The following is a 13,348-nucleotide window of genomic DNA, read 5'->3' on the forward strand; positions in this document are numbered from 1 at the left end:
ACACTTCTAGGTTAAATCCAAAACTATTTTCTAAGCCTAAAGGGGAGAATTTGGGCATTTTGACACCCTTTTAGGGGTTTACGGCCTAAGGATGCTCTTAGGCCGTAAACTCCTTTTCTATGGGCTTCTTGAATGATTTTTGTGCTATATCGACATACAATGGGTTGTAGAACAAGTTAGGATGAGAGAACTTACGATTTGGAGCGGAAAACTTGCGGTTTTTGAGATGAAATCGGACTTGAGGAGAGAGAGTAGAGAGAGAGAGAGAGTATCTAGTGTGGTAAAAAGGTCCAAAGAGTGTCCACTCACCCTTATATAGGGCTTGAGTGTTGTACCCGGTATACGGCTACCCGATACTTATTTTTAACGAGCTTTAAGGTTTTACCCAGTTAAACGGTCGTAATTAAAAATAAACTTTTTCCAACTAAATGGAAGGGTAAATCGCGTATTTTTATTTATTTCATTACGACGATAATAACATAAAATGAGAATAAAATAAAACATTTATTGATTTATCTACCCCAAATTAACGGAACTTTTATAAAATAAAATATTCTATTAACGGAAACGGGTTATAACGATGGAATAAATTTTGGGTTGTCACAGAATGTGACATTCCAGCCGCTTTCGGACCTTTGAATCTAGTTGAAATCAACTATGATGATCTGTTTGATCCCATTAAAACGGCGAAACTATCCGAAGTTTTGGTGTCACCCGCAGCTCAACAACAACATGCCGATGTATCTGGACCATCTCTATCTGAAGTAATATCGCTCAATACTTCCACCTCTCCGGTTGTGGGGGAAAGCTCTACTCCGGATCCAGTCACAACCGTTGAGGTTCCAGTACTTAATGCTGCTTACATTCCTGCCCGAAGCGATGTTTCACCATCAAACGGACCTTTGGACTCAGATGATGAATTCATAGAGAATATTGACACTAGAACCGATCCTAGAATTGTCACTCTCCTATCTGCATTCCAGGGGGAACCTTCCCAGGTTCTAGAGGAACTCCCGTCCGTAATCCAGGGGGAACCTCAACCTCTCCTGACTACTCAAGCAAATTCTCCTCCAATAGATCAAGATGATTCAGCAGGATGTTCTCAAATCCAGGGGGAATTGCCATCTCCAACGGCAGATTCCTTTGATATCCAAGATATCCCTTCTACCGCAGCTGCTGATCATCTGCTGCCACGTCTTCATGTATGGATGAAAGACCACCCACCAGGTCAAATTATTGGCAATCCATCCGCAGGTATCCAGAATCGGTCTTCCAAGGACTTATCTGATCACTGCCACTATGCAACATTTATGTCCTCGGTAGAACCTAGAACGATCAAAGAAGGATTGCTTGAACCGGACTGGATAGCCGCAATGCAAGAAGAATTAGAAGAATTGGAAAGAAACAAAGTATTGCAACTTGTTCCCCTTCCACAAGGTCATACTATTGTTGGTACAAGATGGGTTTTCAAGAATAAGCTAGATGAATCTTGCTCAGTCATCAGAAACAAGGCAAGACTTATTGCGAAGGGCTATAGTCAACTAGAAGGCATTGAATACGATGAAACGTATACTCTGGTAGCACGCATGGAAGCCATCCGGATCTTTCTAGCATACGCATCCCATAAAAATATCAAGGTACACCAGATGGACGTTAAGAGTGCTTTTCTCAATGGGGAACTAAAAGAAGAGGTTTATCTTCAGCAACCTCCAGGATTTGAAAGTGTTGAATTTCCAGACCACTGCTACAAGCTTGAAAAAGCAGTATATGGTCTGAAACAAGCCCCAAGAGCTTGGGATGAGACACTCTTTGAATTCCTTGTCTCATCTGGGTACAAGAGAGGAGTGATTAATCCCATATTATTCAGAAAAGCAAATGGTGACCACCTTATGATGGTACAAATATATGTGGATGATATCATCTTCGGGTCGACTGATCAACGCATGGTAGTTGAATTTGCTAAGCTCATGACCAACAAGTTCAAAATGAGCATGAATAGAGAGATTAATTTCTTCCTAGGTCTTCAAGTCAAACAAATTCAGCAAGGAATTTTCATTCATCAAGAAAAATACACCACTGAACTTCTGAAGAAATATTCAATGGACAACTGCTTTTCTGCTAAGGTCTCTATGGCCTTCGGTTATAAGATCTCTGTTGATCCCTCCGGTGAATCGGTGGATCACAAGACTTATAGAGGTATCGTTGGTTCACTGATGTACCTCACCGCAAGCAAACCTAACATCGTTTTCGCAACTGGTGTATGTGCAAGATACCAGGCTGATCCAAAACTATCGCACATGACCGCTGCCCAACAAATTCTTCAGTATCTTAAAGGAAGCAAATCAATGGGTTTATGGTATCCAGCAGGCAACGACTTCAATCTTCAAGCCTTCACAGATGCGGATCATGCAGGATGCAAGCTCGATAGAAAAAGTACATCTGGTGGATGCCAATTCCTAGTAGGAAGACTTATCAGCTGGTCTTCAAGGAAACAAACATGTGTATCTTTATCTACTGCAGAAGCCGAGTGTGTGGCCACAACGAACTGCTGTTCCCAAGTTCTTTGGATGAAGACACAAATGCTAGACTACGGGTACAGAATGCTGCGGATATCAATTTACTGTGACTCTGAGAGTGCTATAGCGATCTCTCATAATCCTATTCAGCACTCCAAGACAAAACATATTGAGTTATGGTATCATTTCATCAAAGATCATATTCTAAAAGGTAATATTCAACTCATCTTTGTTCTTACTCATGAAGAGATTGCTGATGTTTTTACAAAAGCACTTGACTCTACAAAACTCAATGCATTCTTACAAATGTTGGGAATGATGAATCCAGACCCGCAATTCTTCCTGAAGTGTTAGCTACCGCAGACCATCACTGGTCTCCATTGCGGTTCTAACTGAGAGTTACATGTGATGGATGGTTTAGGTACCGCAACCATATGTCATACGTACCTCTCATGGTTTCTAATGGTCTTTTATTTCTAACTTTTGTACAAGTTTTTTTTCTCATAGATTCTCAATGCAATCTTTCCTTTGCTCATCCGCAATAAAGTTTCTCGACCGCAATGATGATTCCATCCGCAATCATCTTAAATAACTTCCAACAGTTTCATTAACTCTCGAATCTTTGTGTGCTATTAAATGATCCTTCATTAAATAAAATACAAACATTCCCTTTAGAAACTGTCACATTCCCTTTCTGAATAAACCCCATATCAGACCTATTTTAGGGATGATGACAAAAAGAACGATTCCCAAATAAATTCATCCTCAACTTGTCCTTTCCTCTCCCAACCACGTCCAATCAGTTACAACTTTCTCTCTCCTTGCCCCACGTTTACTTGACGTATTGACATGCGTCTAATCCTACATTAAATGCAGTTTTTTTTAAATCTCTCAAAATCTTTCTAAAACCCGTTTCATCTTCGTGTGGTTGAAAGTTAATCCCAAAATCATTGTTTCCCCCTAAAAACCCCATTCGACTTCTTACCCTCTTTTATCTTTTACCTAGGGTTAAAATTCTTTTATCTCCTTTATGAACCCGTCTTCTTCCCTAAAATCGTTTACGCTCTCTTCTTAATCGATTATTCTCTCTCAACACTCAAAAACTTCCATAACTCTCAAGAATTCCATTCTCTTATCTCTCAATGGTGAAATCAGGTGCATCAAAGAAGCAATCCAAGGCTTCAGGCTCCATGAATCCAACTGGTTCCACATCTCCAACATTAGCTTCAAGCAACTTCAGAGCAGTTTTTGAAGATCACCCGTTGTATAATGCCCCAAAAAAGCTTCTAATCAAGTTTCTCAAGAACCATATTCTGTTTGGTCCATTTGACGCATTCACTGACGTTGTTCCTGTTTCTACGCTCTTCAAGTGTGCCTTTTCTGCATACCGACCTTTGGAGAACCCCCAAGAAGTGCATCTCAACCTTATCAATGATTCTTTGGTCATCTTGACCAAAGAGAAGTTCTTGTCTGCCATAAATCTTCTGATTCATCCCTCCATTAAGATCTTCACACTGTCTTTATCTGACATCACCACCGCACTCTACCAGATGGGTTATCAGAAACCGATTCGAGGGATTGGTGAGTTTAAGAAGAACCAAATACCTGCGGTTTGGCAGTTCGTATGCCATTTCGTCATCCGTTGTCTATCCGGTAGAACCGGAGGCATCGACAACATGGGTTTGAAGCTACTTGAACTAGTGTGGAGCATCTACACGGGCCACGATGTCAATTATGGCCAGATTCTTTGGGATGATTTCCTCCAATATATCCCCAAAGAGCACCCAAGGGAGAACCCAACCGAGCTCACATTTGCTTGATTCTGGTCCTTATGCATATCTGATCTACATGCGGATGCTGGTATCAACATGGGCAGTGACATCAACTTCTTTGTCACTAAGGATCTCAAAAGGTACAATCCCTCTTCTGATCAAACTTTATATGGACCTATCAGCAGGCTTCCCATTCACATTCTTACTTTGCTTGGTCTTGAGACTGGTGATGTCTCAGATCATATAGAGGCCACGGAGGGTATTTTCCTATACCTTTCTACCCCACCTCTTCCTTCCGCAACCATTCTCCCTGAGGGTACCGCAGCTCCCTCTGCTACTACACTATCTAACCCTTCTTAACGGAGAAAAACGTTGGCATCCAAAAAGAAATCTAGTACCCCTAAGAATAATGCCCCAAAACAAACCGCACCCTCAAATAAATGCAAAACCAAACCCACCACTATATCGAGCAGTGATTCTGAGGAAGATAGACAACCGATATCCATCTTCAAGAAAAGAAAAACAACTGAAACCTCTGGCCAAATGCGTGACCGGACTGATACTGACGCCTCTCAATAGGCTCCGGTAGTCCTTGGGATGGCTGCACATCCATTCAATACCACACTCGAATACCACTCAACCTCATCATGTGAGATTGTTTCATCCTCTTGATCATCTGAATGTGGAGACATCCCCCAATTATATCTCAAGTAGATAAATCTGGACATCGCCCTAAGGTATCCAAGGCTTCCCGGCTGCACATTTTTTCTTCCGAGGAGGTAGACTCCATCCTTTTGAATGTATCCCAAACACTCCAAACACCAATCCATCCGCAGGGAATCTCTTTCGCCCATGCCAGAACTGGCCCGAGCCCAGACTTGACCACGGGTCAAGGAGACCAAGGAAGCCCAGGAAATCCTACTCTGCTTCCATTTTTTACAGGTGGTTTAGGCACGGTGAGCACACATGTGTAAGGATCCGTGAACCCAAGGGACACCTTGGTGCATACACAACTAATTGACGGTGATGACTCAAGTGATTCTTGGAGTCGGTATTAGCCAACTACTGATGCTGAAATCAAGAAATATGCTGCCTTCAAAAGAGCTTTCCAAGCCTGCAAGGAGCAACAGGTCAAACAACAACAACAGAAGGAACAGGAAATACTGTCCGTGGCCAAGTATTGGGCAAATGCCATCAGCAATGCCCATACTGCAGCCACAATCCAAAAGGTTCAAAACTGGATGGATCAAATGGCAGAAACCATGATGAAAGCTCAAGCTTCAGCCGCAGTCGCAACTACCTCCAAAATTCCCCCTATTCCAACTCCTGTTCCATCTCCCGCAACCAACCCATCTCAAGACGAAGAGCCGACAATTAAACTCAGATCAGCCCCTACCTTCGATTTTGATGATGAAGACATCCAAGAGGTCAACAAACCAAATCCTTCAGATGACGAACTTATGTTGTTTGAAGAAGAAGAAGAGTCCAGCGGTTCTCAACATTCCACTTCCAACCCCAAAGAAAAGAAAAAGAAGAAGAAGAAGGATGCTGTTACCAGGAAGGAATTCCTAAATCTCCTAACCAAAGTTGATCAAATTTTGGCTGTGGTTAAACCTACCCAACCTCCATCTGAAGATATTCCAGGACCGCAGTCATTAATTGAACGTGTTGAAAGACTCGAGACGAGAGAGTGTATGGCTGTTGAGCGCATCTCTCTCAAGGTAGAAATGGGTATCCGATCGCTTGACAACAACCGCAAGGTTGATCATCTGGAATTCATGGCTGCAGTGGAACGCCTCATTACTGAGGTGACCGCAATCAAACAGGATCTTCAAGCAGCCATTGCGGATCAAGCTTCACTGTCTCATAAAGTGATAGATGAGACTCATACTGCCTATGGGTCCACTATCTCTGTTCTTTATGCCACTATCAACCGAATGCAGAAATACCTCACCTCTAACTTCCATGGACCTGAGATCCTCCAGCTTACCAAAGATATACACAAGCTGCTCTTCAACTCCTCCACCCCAAACAACTCACAGTTGGCCGAGACCATGAAAGCTCACTTTGCAGAAGTGTGTGCCAAGGTGGATGGACTTAAACAATGGCTTGAGGAAGCACCTCCGTTGCATCCCTCAAGAGGGGGAAGTGATGAAGAAGTCCACCACTCAGATACTTCCATCCATCAGAGCCCTCCCATCACCACAAAGAAAATTCCCACACCGCAGCCCTTACCTCCACCATCCCATAATATTCCATCTCCTCACTCTTCACCTATAAACAACACCCTCAAAAGGCCTGAGACTCCTCCTCACCTCAAAAATCTTGAGGCAAACATGTCATCAGCAAGCTCCACAGACTCTCCTGCCACAGCCCAAAGAAAACACGATTGGAAAGCGGCCAAACTTGCTGAAATCATATGGAGAGAATGCAGATTTGATACTATGATAGATGAGTCGTTGATTAACTCATGGGTCAATCCGCTCCGCAGGCTACTCGATGAAGACTACACTCCACATCTCCAATGCCAAGTATTTTGTAGTTTTTGAGTCTTTTGACTGTAGCCTCCCTGATCACAAACGACTGCCTATAGAATTTGAAAGACTTAATCGCTTTTATGCGAAGCATGACTCTTCTGTTGAAAACATATGGTCTAACAATAGACCATCCGCAGTCAAGAATTACAAGATGCGGAAGTTTATGAAGGCTGACTTCGTTGAGTACACCCTTACCAGAAGAGAGCATGACTACATACACACTCAGGCAGATTTTCCAAGCATGAATCCGGAAGAAATCTTCCTCATTGCCAGAGTATTCCAGAACAAGGCAGAAAAGCATCCGAAGATGCAAATGGCGCTTGACAAAGCCAAATCCTTTCTGAGGGATACAGTTTGTGACTTCGCCAAGATTGATGTGGATATCCACCCCACCATCATCAGGAAGTTTGATCTCCCCCCACTTGAACCTGCGCCAATGCCTACTGAAGGCTTTGAAGAAAGATCACTAGGCGCAACAAACTTTGCTGAACTTGGTATCATATTCAAACGGAAGGTTGACAACGTCAAATACTTCATTCCGATGAATGCTATGCACCGCCTGCCCAAGAAACAACTTGATATCTGCAAGACTGCAGTAGAAAGATCGAAGCATAATACTACTGAAGTCAAATTTGAAATTTCAAGAAGAATCACTTGGCTTGAAAACGTTAGGAAGTTCTGGTGGATTTTGATCAAGTTCCTCAAACTTGATACCTAAACCAGAGTTAAAAGAGGTCACTTAGGGGGAAATTTTTGAAACATAAAAGTGACCCTCATAAACTCAGATACCGCAACCATCTACCTACCGCAACGGTTCACCATCCGCGAGCATCTCAGCATCCAGAGTCAATTCTTCTTCAGCATCCGCAGTCCATCGTTATGTTTTTCTTATATTTATGTAATGTACTCTATTATCCAGCATGCCTTGCACGGCTGCTTATAGAGTAGTTGTTTAGTTCTGAGACTATAAATAGAGACTCCTTCTGATGTTTTATTATAACTTCTAACTACAAAAATTTCTTCTTCAACCATCTCTCTTATCACTCGATGCTTGTGAATTATTCTAAATATATTTCTCCAAGTTATCTTATTTATCCTTTTATTCTTCTTACTCTAAATTGCTACTGAAACATATCAAACTATAACCTCTCTCCAGAGCAAGTCTTCTAGACTTAATCACTAAACTTGATCTTCCTTATTAACTCGGAGTGAATGCATTCCTTGTTACGAATCAGTTTAAGTGTATTATTGATTTAACAATTGTTGTCATTTATATTTCTTTACTTTCCGCAACTAACTATCGAACTATCTAACTATATTATTGTTGAGCTTTTAGATCCTTTGAGATTAACTATTCCGCAATATACTTGTTCTAATGTTTGTTCAAGTGTGTCTACAAGTTTTTCTCTCAACAAGAGACCATATCACAATTCATCCTCTAAGTGCATTCTGATAGCTAAGAAGAGGAGCTATGAATGGTTGAAGTGGTCAAATCAAGAAGATGATTAATACCTTGTTCCAAAAACAATTCTTAGAGTCATACTCCAAGATTGTAACTTGAGTGACATATCTTAAAAGAAGGTTTCTTAACACTTGTCAAATGTAAGAGTAAAAGTGTCCTATTCTTGTACATTTGAAATTGGTAAGTTTTGATGTTTTGGATTAAACAAAGACCAACTTAGGCCAAGTGTGTGATGTGTTTGTCTTGATAAAGAATCTGCACTATCTCTTGAATATTTGGCAAGATAGTCTTATATTTCAAGAGGACAGTGGGAGTCTTAATGATCCTGAAAAGAATTTCAAGATCGAATCAAGAATAAAAAACTTGTAGTTTAACACCAGTACACGACGTGAGGTTTATAACCTATCGTGTTGACATATTTTATTTGTGTGCCCATTCCAGTTAAATTTGGCTTTGCATATGAGTTTTTAGAGTTCTCAATTGGTTGCATAACAACTTGGAAGCAATGGCAGGCCCTTGAGCTGCCATGTGGCAAGAAATTAAGATTGAGTTCAGTCCATATGAGTTTGGATTTGTCATTATCCTTGTCTTGTGACTATGGTTTTGACAATTCAGATGGATAAGAACACATACACCATTAAATCTAAGTGTCATAAGGTTTCTCTACGATTCATGAAAATGATGGTGAGGAAACACTTTCATTAAGTAGATTTTAACTAGATAGCAATTGTGATATTTGCATTCTCAAAGTCGTTAGTGGAGCGTGTGTGGTTAACCGACAAACTAACATGGACTTGTGAGAAGTGGCAAAGGTCTAAACAATCGAGACTATGATTATGGCATCCCTTTTCATAGTTCTAAAATTGTTTAGACACACCTGTGAGCTATCTAAGATAAGGTGTATGATTTTAATAAAGTCTTATCAAGGCAATCTCCTCTCAGAAATCTAAACTTTTGTAAGAAAGTCAGTAAAGTATTGACTTCTAGAAGTCCAACTGATTTCTAAGTACATGTCAAAGCTAGTGGGAGGATAAGTGTTATGCTAATAATCATCATGTTAGTGGGAGCATGATAATTATGATAAAGGTTGCAAGTTAGCAATGTTAATTATAGAAAACAAAAGTTTCAATTCCTGGAGTTGCAGGGGTTGAAAAGTTGTTTTGCTATAATTAAGGGAAAGGAAATTATACTTCATCTCAAATCTGTAAGCTTAGATCGTGAGATTTTAATCAAATTTAGTCAAGTATATATATGAATGTTAGGTTGGAATGGATCAACATAAGGAAATTCTATATATGGGTCCATTATTTGCATTATAAAATTTGATTATGATTACGGCATCCCTTTTCATAATCCGAATTATGAGAACTTGGCAAATTGAATTGGAAATATTATAGCAAAGGACTTGTCTAGTATCATGTCTTTATTTGAGACATCATGAATCATGTCCCATATGCTTTGGATATAGGATCGATTGCGTGTGCTATAATATTCATCCTTTCTAAAATTTTCCAAATGCGTGGAGCATTAAGAAGGGAAAAGGTCTAGAATTGGATATGACTAAAAGGATTAAGCAATTGTTGAGGACAATCTAAGGTTCACCAAAGATTGGTTGCTCAGGGACAGTTGGAAGTATAGTGTTAATTGTAGGAAGGACCATATTGACAGATTCTGAAAAGTGGCAACTCTAGTTCAAGTGATAGTCAAAACGGGAATATGGGTAGGTGGAAGTTGTTCAATAAATTTGTGTAAGATTAGGAAACTTAATGCAAGAAGGATGTTTCCAAGGAGTTGATCTCCTTTGGAATGCTCTGTAATGTTTGTTGTCAAGTCTTTGTGACTTTATGCATACTTATTACTAGAGGATCAATGCATATAAGTTTAGAATCTAACTGATTTCGGTAAATGGCATGAATTTGGAATTCTTGCATTTGCGGTAAGGATTCGGGAGTATGAAAAGAGAATCATTGAAATTATGTTCAATCGATCTCTTTCACAAAGTAAAGATCATAGGAAAACAAAGTGTGCATACTTGGTGTATGGCATGACTAGTGTTTAGAAAAACATAGTTTACATGCTTGGAGCATGGGACAACTATTGTTTTAATTCAAGTATAAAGTTGATAGTTTGAAACAGTATACAATGAATGATTGGTAATCAATATGGTGATAAATAAAAGATGTTTTATTTATATTCATAAGTTCTGAGAGCATATTGGATTCGATTATTCTTGTGTTTCACTTTGCATGTTTTGATTTCTAGAATAACTAGGCCGTTCTTCCTGAATGACTAAGTTATTCAAACCATCCACAGTCGGTCATATGTTGGAATTAGATATGTATCAAAACTGTCATGGGTTGGCTTATGGAGGTCTAGGTTGTTGGACAAAGTGGTGTTACAATACTCATGAGTGCTCATAAGTTCTGAGTATTGGATTCAACCCACGCTCATTGGAATCACTTCATGGATTTCATCACAAGTGATCATGAGACGATAATATCTTATATTCTTCAAACCTAGAGATATGAGTTGTTACTATGAGTTGGTTATACATTGATCGCATGAAAATGCATTGGTAACTTGATGTTATAAGACATGACTTTGTGTATGATTCAACAAGTAGCAGAACAAGCCATATGAGTCGAAGTTTATCCATTCCTTTTACCTTCGAGATAAAAGTGATATCTGTGGGCCCCTCAATGATTTAATGATGACACATGTGAGTGCTTGGCCAAGCCAAGACTGATTTGATTAGTTCAATCAGTCAGTCGTCATGACTCGAAAATCGGGAAACAACAGATGGACAGAGAGAATGATGAAAATCCATGTCTCAGTCGATTTGATATATAGAATGGAGGAATATATGATCCCTTACCTAATCGACAAGTCATTGACAAAGGTCAGAGACAAGGTCAGAGTTTGACAGAACCTTTTGAGAGCTACTATTGCTGAGCGGTTCCTGAAATCATACGCAATAATAGTTTTGAGAGCTACGATGTCTAAGTCCATAACTATAATTGGTAAGACTTGACCCGACCCGACATGGTCCATTTCGGTTGCATGACATCATGCATTTGGATAGACTATAATGAGAGAAATAACACTTAAGCTTTGTTAATATATTATCAGTTCTAATATATTAGTAAGATTATTTAATTAGTATTGATCAAGAATTAATCTAGAATTAATCAAGTGATCAAAAGAAGACTAATTAAATATATGGGTTGATTGTGTAAATCATCCATACTTGTATAGTGGGATAATGGTCCATGGATTGTCAAGTTGTGCTAAAACCCATAAGATGCTCCATGGATGCTCCGTGGTATATTTGAACCCATGGATCCAAGAAAATGGAAAGCCATGAAAATTAGGGTTTACCCTAATTGTCACTAACTATATAAGCATCTTATTGTTGCCAAAATCAGTCACTAGAGTATATGTGAAAGGGCTAGCCGATTTTCATAAACTGTGTATATTCTCTCAAGTTATTCCAAGTGTATTTGGTGTTGTGTGAACCATTTGAGGTGTCACACTTGGGGAACTAGGCACTCAAGCTTCATGAAGACATTCTACATAAAACATGTATGTAATTCTAACTTCAGATATTCATATGAATCAATGTTATTATGCTAGTTAGGATGAATACCTTGGAAAGTTCATATTTGCATGTATAATAGAGAAAACATAGATCCAAGGTATTTAGGGTTGCATGTACACTTAGGAGTGTTAGAATGCTCAAAACGCAACAGTGAAAGAGTAGGGTAATTTCTGGCTAAAAATGGAGAGTTCAACCGTCAATTCAATGTTAATTTTATGGGGCATGCAAACGTGTCATGCAAAACAAGGAGGATCGGATAAGGATCTTCCTAAAAGGTAACCGTTGAAAGAAAAACGTTTCACCTTAATACCTTTTGGTATTCCGGATGATTTGTTCCAGACAGTGTATGAACTAGAGGATAAGAGTCGTGATCCGATGCATACATGTTTTAAAAAAGGATTCCAAAACAAGTTTTAAACGTTCCGGAGCAATTTTGAAATTCTGGATGAATTTTGAAATTCCGGAGCATTTTGAAAATTCCGGATGAGTTTTGAAATTCCAGAGCATTTTGAAAATTCTGGATGAGTTTTGAAATTCCATAGCATTTTGATAATTTCGGATGAATTTTGGAATTCCAGAGCATTTTGAAAATTCCGGATGATTTTTGAAATTCCGGAGCATTTTGAAAATTCCGGATGAGTTTTGAAATTCCGGAGCATTTTGAAAATTTCGGATCACTGAATGTAATACCTTTTTCGGAGTGGAATTTCGGGATGCCATTATGAAGTATTGTACAACTTAAAGACACAAGTGAAGGTCAGATAACAACAAGAGAAATGATCCTATGTATTTAGAGAGAAAGTAGTTCCAAGATGAAAAGATTTTGAAATTGGAACTAGATTTCTTTCAAATACGTCTATCAAAGAGAGCAAGTCTCTTGAAAGAATTGAGGCTTTGGTATCATCATACCCATCTTGTTTAGAAAACCATTAAATTTGGTTTCGTCTAATGCCTTGGTAAAGACACCAGCAATCTCATCTTCAGATGGAATAAAAATGAGTTCAATATTATCGTTAAGTACATGATCTTTTATGAAATGATACCTTATATCGATGTGTTTTGTCATTTAGTGCTGAATTGGATAGTGAGAAATCGCAATAGCACTTTGAGAGTCACAATAGATAGGAATGAAATGAAAGTGGTAACCATAATCAAGGAGTTGAGATTTCATTCATAGAACTTGAGATGTATAGCTGGCTGCAGCAATGTATTCCGCTTCGGCTGTAGAGAGTGCTATGCAGTTCTGTTTCTTGGATGACCAGCTGACCAAATGTCTTCCTAAGAATTCACAGCCACCTAAAGTGCTTTTTTAATCAAGTTGAAGACCACCATAGTTCGAATCTGAATAAGCTTGAAGTAAGAAGCTCTCATTTGTTGGGTACCAGATTCCGAGACTCTTGGTACCTTTGAGGTATCGGAAAATTTGTTTCAAAACCAAAAGATGGGACATCTTTGGATTGACT

Source organism: Lactuca serriola, chromosome 2 (genome assembly GCF_051521515.1).
Source record: "Lactuca serriola cultivar US96UC23 chromosome 2, Lser_US96UC23_V15, whole genome shotgun sequence".
NCBI lineage: Eukaryota > Viridiplantae > Streptophyta > Magnoliopsida > Asterales > Asteraceae > Lactuca > Lactuca serriola.